We start from the raw sequence: 5994 nt of genomic DNA, 5'->3' as shown, positions 1-5994 counted from the left end.
CAATTCACCCCCGAAGCTCCCGAGTTTCTGAACTGCAAACTTTGATTCTGTCGAGCGGCAGCAGCAAGACAGACGATATTAGTGTTTCTGTAAAAACGTCTCCTTGACTTGAAGTGCAGCGATCTGAAGTGGTTTTTATAAAATGGAAAAAGGAAAAAGAAAGAAAAGACATGCACTAAACGACAGACAGAGGGGGGGGTGAGAGAGAGAGAGAGAGAGGGAGGGAGACTGTGCGTGAGCAGCGTCGTACGTCACGGAGTTAGGTTTCCAGTGACGTCACTTTGTCTGAGTCGTGTCTAAGAAAGCAGGTCGTTTCAAAGACAACCCCCCCCCACCCGTTTTTTTTTTATCTGCTTCCTCTTTTCAAAAAACATCCCACGCACTTTTTCCTCCCATGGTTTCTACAACCCCCTCGTTCTGTCAGGCATCTCCCTCTCTCGTCTCCTCATCCTGCTCGCAGCTTTAACTCCCTTCGCTTTCCCCTCTTCATCCAGCCCGTCCTCGACACCTTAATCTCTCCGCATCCCTTCTTCTCCTCTTCCCTCTCGTTCTGCTGTCAAACAGTTTGCTATCCCCGGCCTGCAGGAAGATAGTCGGTCAGGCTCCGTCTAAAAATAGTTAACCTGAATGAAAAAAAGAAAAAGGAGGGGAAGTGGAAACCAACCCTCCCTTGACAGTAACACATCTTCTGTTGTTCCTCCTCTTCCTCCCCATCTCTTTTGCACCTCTCCTTAACCGTCCCTCTTTTTCCCGTCTTTTCTGAGCACAACAAGAGTTTTTAAAAAGCAGGGTTCGGTGGTGCGGACCACCCGTCGGTCAGTCAGGCTAGGCTAACGTTCCCCCTCTGTGACCTACAACCTGGCAACGATTCAGGCGAGCAGAGATTGTCAATCAAAACGATGAAAAAGTCAAAAAATACCATTACAGAGCTAATTTTGTATCGGACCGAGTATGGCCTTCATTGTTTTATGCATCGATGGGGTTGGTGTGGGCGAGGACGCAGCACGTGTGCACCGCTGGGTTTGAACCCTCGACGTGAGGGCGTTGCTGATACTGTGATGTCAGAGACGTGACGGAGTCTTTGAATCATGTTTTCTTTTTTTTTTTATTTCAACTGTATTTTCTTTCATCTTTCCTCTTGAGTTCGTTTTGTGAAACGGGAAGTTACGATACAAAAAGTACAAATGCACTTTATAAAGATGGACATGTTACACATTGCACTTGTAAATGTCGAATGTAAAACCTTGAAGAGAAAGATTTATTTTTTGCTATTGTAAATAATTGAGAAGAGAAAGAAACTAAAAAAAAAAAGACTGCAAAAAAAAAAAAAAAAAAAAAAAAGGGGGAGAATAATTTGCCAAATAAACTGAGAACAAAAAAAATGGAGACGGTTGTAACGTGGTTTTTTCCGGGACGGGAGTCGGTCCCGTGACGTCACTGCGTTCGTGTTTGTGAGTCTGTGTGTGTGTGGGGGGGTGTTAGTACAAGTGTGTTGGGGATTGTGAGTCAATATCGCAGGTCACTGTGATGTTAAGGAAAAGCCCGAGAGGCAGCAATAAAAAAGGAAAAAAGAGAAACGCTGCTGAATTATTAAACCACTCCCTGCTTGCATAACAGCAGAAGGACGAGAGACGACGAGAGACAGAGTGAGAGGACGGAGAGTGAGAGAGAGAGAGAGAGGGAGGATCCAGAAAGGATACAACACACACACACACACACACACGATGCTCATGTAGAAGACACCACGTTTATCTAACGGTAATTCTTTGTTTTTCGTATAAAATACTGAAGCACCAGACTTTGGTTCAATCTATGATACAGGTGAGGATTTGAATTCAATCCTTAATGAGTCAAATGACTTTGTGCGCCAGCGAAAGTGCGACCGACACAATTTAACGCGCGTGTGATGTTTGACACCTGACTCACCTCCAGTCGCCACAGGGCGGTGGAGAGCTCCACCGTGTGGTCAGAGGTGAGTACTGCGGAATCAAGTCGTGAGGGAAAAGACGCAGCGCACGCCCACACACACAACTCACTTCTTTTACGTCATTACAGCAGCTCATATAAAATCCAGCTCAAAACAACCTCATATATATATATATATATATATATATATATTTATATATGTGTGTGTGTGTGTATATTCTGTCACTCCATCACTCCATCACTCTCTGAGTCAGAAGGCTCTCTCCTCCATCTGCTGCAGGATGCTGCACATCACCTCCGCACAGTGATGATACTCTGCATCTGCTGTGTCTGACTCTCTCTCTCTCTCTCTCTCTCTCACACTCACACACACACACACACACACACACACACACACACACACACACACACACACACACACACTAAACATCTGAAACCTGCACGATTTCCTTCACGAGGCCAGAAAAATGACTCATGAGTGACTTATTAACGAATCTCTCTTCTGACATGTTCAGATCTTTTCACACATCCTCCAGTGACTCATTTAAAACGCACAGAATGTAAAATATAATCAAAACAGTAACAAAAGATGACGTCGTGAAGCAGCGCGGGAGGAAAATCTATGTTTCTGTTTTCAATGTGCTGCTTTTCCCAGAATACCTTGAAAACCCACAGAGGTTGTTTGGGCTGCAAGGTTTTGAGAGTGGGTTTGAATTCGCTCTGTTGAATCTGTTTTCTACCAAAGCTTCCTCTTCCAGAAGCAACTTGGTAAATATGAGAAAGTTTAATGACACAAAATCACAACGATTACAACCCTTTCCAAAGAAATGACAGATTTGAAGCCGCCCTCCGCTGACCCTGCTTCTCAAAAGGGTTTCCAGCTGCCTGCCATCATCATGTGAATTCCTTAATGCTTCCAGAAGTGCAGCCATCAGGCCTCTTCTTAACAAAGTGCGGCTACAGATCCACACAGATGAATAAAAAACTTTTAAGACCTAAAATTGTTACTTAGACAACGTCTGTTTTCATCAGCTCAACCTCAGATGCTGAGCTGAGCGAGTAAATGAAGCTGCGGAGAGTTAACGCGTCCACAATAAGGGTGGATCAACTCCATTTGTCAGAACTGCACGCAGGCATTCGACTGGTTGGGGAATTTTGAGCTGAAGCTGCAGAGAGAGAGAAATCTGAGTCCGAGCAACAGCTATTTCAGAGCGAGCGCAAGCTTTTGAGTGAGAGCATTACAAAACCTGAGCGAGAAGGAAGTCCTGCTGTCAAACTGAATACAGAAGAAACCACGTCCCCTAAAAACTGCACACGTGAAACTCTTGGTCGTAAAATAAACTTAGATTAGGTTATTTCAAAGATGTATATATCTAATTGAAAAAAAAAAAAGTTTTTAAAAGGTAGATGATAGTTAATTATAATATAATATTTAATTCATCAATGTTCAGTGATGAATCACGTTCAAGAGCTAGATTCATTCTAAAGAAGGTTCTGAAACAATAATAACCAGTGACCTTGAAGGTGGAAAATCAATTCAACCACTTAACGTGTGTTATTATATTATAAATAAAGAAGAAATCACTTCGTCAGTTAGAATTATACAGAACACTGGTACGCTCATATCATTATACATCTCTTGAAGTCAGGTTGTAATTACTGTCACTGGCTTGAAACTGCTTTTATTTAGGGTTCATCATTTTTATCAATGGAGGACCTGGAATGAGCCGAACATCTCGACTGCTCTCAGCTGTTTATGAGTCATCTTGAAAACTGCTCGCATTCTTTTTTTTTTTTTTACGTCACGTAAATCAAAAGCATTTAGTTTAAAAAAACAACAACTTTTGATTCCAAATTTAGACCCAGACCAAATTCAGTCACAAGGAGGAAGATATTTTTGAACCTTTTTAATCTGAAACAGTGACTCATGTGTTTTCAGATATCTGAGCGATGTTAATGCGTCTCCGGTGCTTTTTGAATTTTTCCACTGACCTCTCCTCTCTCTGCTGTGTCACCATCTGTGTCCCGAGATGAGTCTGAGCAGAACCCGCTGGCTGCTCCTCCTCCTCTTCCTCCTCCTCCTCCTCCGCCTCCTCCTCCGGCCAAGGCCCAGAGCAGTGGGGGGGCTGGAACCATGTGGACACCGGTGGGCGTGTCGCGGCGCTGAGAAGAAGAAGAAAACAACAGAGTGATGATGTACTTGACGAGTGACACTGAGTGAATGTTCAAGTTTTCATTCTTTGAGTGAGAAGAGCTCAAATCTATAAATACACACGATCTACTGATGATACTGAAGATGAATCGACGCCTGTGACAGGAAACGATCACATCCCGTGTCCGAGTAAAAGACTTTATAACTTTGGGAAATGAAAGTTCATGGAGGAACCTATTGTTTGTAGTAATCAGAAAATGAAGGAAGCATTGAAAAGAGATTAAACGTCCATAAGAGTCACAATATAAAGTTGAAGCAGGAATTTAAAAAGAGAAATAGAAGTTTAAATATTTCAGCATTATGTGTAAATGCAACATGAAACACCAGCTGTTGTTTGAATGATGTTATCACGAAATCAAAACAGCACTTTCCACAAAACTAAAACTTATATGAGACAGTCCTCGATTTATTCATTAAGATATATATATATATATATATATTTAGTTCTGAAGAGGCAGCACTGACCCCTGCTGGGTGAATCACAGTCAAACTTAGTGAAGACTTAAATTAGAATTAAGTTTTAAATGAACCAGGTTTAACCACACAAACTAGTTTCATGGAGACTAGTTGTTAATAAACTACCTCATGTTCATTCATACGACAACACAAACATGTAGCTTCACAAACCGGGATCAGAAGAACACACGCAATAAATACTGTGCAGGTTTAAAATGTACGAATATATAAAATGATAAATAATTAAAAACCAGGCATAAAATGAAACTCTAGAAATAATAAAAATGACAAAGTTTAAAAACTTTCACAACACTACAAATGAACGTTACTTCAAATTAAAAGTCCTGGATTTAAACAGGATTGGAACCAATAATTTGAGTGACATCTGAACTATGAAAAGGTACGACAGTGACGTTGCTAAATGAGTTATAATTTTAATATACATTTTAAATTCCCTTCAAACTCAGATTTAAACAATAAATACAGACTTAAATAAATAAAAGATAAATCTGCTGAGCCTCTAAAAGTAATTTACACGATATCCACATCACTTAACACTGAATTTCATTGAACTGTCTAAGTTTTAAAGATGCAACGTGACTGAGTAAAGAGAATAATTCAATATTCAGTAAATCGGAAGAAAAACTAAGTTCGCAGACTTACTGAGTGTCCAGGGACGAGTCCCGAAACAGGAAGTCCAAACAAACAAATCCACAGGTGAGGAAGTCAGAGAAACACGTGTTGGAGGACACACGTGTGTAGAAGACATGTAGGACACATGTGTGTAGAAGACATGTAGGACACATGTGTGTAGAAGACATAAAGTTTGTATTGAACTGATTTAACGTCGAGTCTGAATCAACAGCTGGTGATGACGTCTGACCGGAAACCGACATTACAGCTGAGAGCCCGAACTGGCGGGAAATAACCCGCAGACAGGAAGTAAAGTCACACACCGGACGAATTAGAACGGTCATTTCAAAATAAAACAGGAAACAGAAAGATGAAAGCAGAACATTTACAAGAAGGAAGAAATCATGACTTTAGGTAAATATATATTTTCTACAACACACAGTTCCTGTATATGTTCTCATTTATGTTTTCTACTTTTAAAAAAAAGTCATTAAACTTTATTTACAAACCCCCGGTCATGACAAAATCACATTTACTGGAATTATGAGGGACTTTAACTTTACACATTTAACAAAAAGCTAGTTCAACCTTAATCCAGTGAATATTTTCACATGACTATGCAATATTTAATCTATATTGTTTATTATGGCCCATCAATTCGGGGTTGGGCACCAATATCATCAATATACAGGTGAGAATTAACTGATTAAGTAGTAAGTGATGCATTCAAAACATTACATCTATCTAAAGAAACACAGGACAAGCAG

The sequence above is a fragment of the Paralichthys olivaceus genome, chromosome 22 (assembly GCF_024713975.1).
Source record: "Paralichthys olivaceus isolate ysfri-2021 chromosome 22, ASM2471397v2, whole genome shotgun sequence".
NCBI classification, from domain to species: Eukaryota; Metazoa; Chordata; class Actinopteri; order Pleuronectiformes; family Paralichthyidae; genus Paralichthys; species Paralichthys olivaceus.
The sequence above is the reverse complement of the archived record's forward strand: the minus strand, read 5'-3'. Positions refer to the sequence as shown.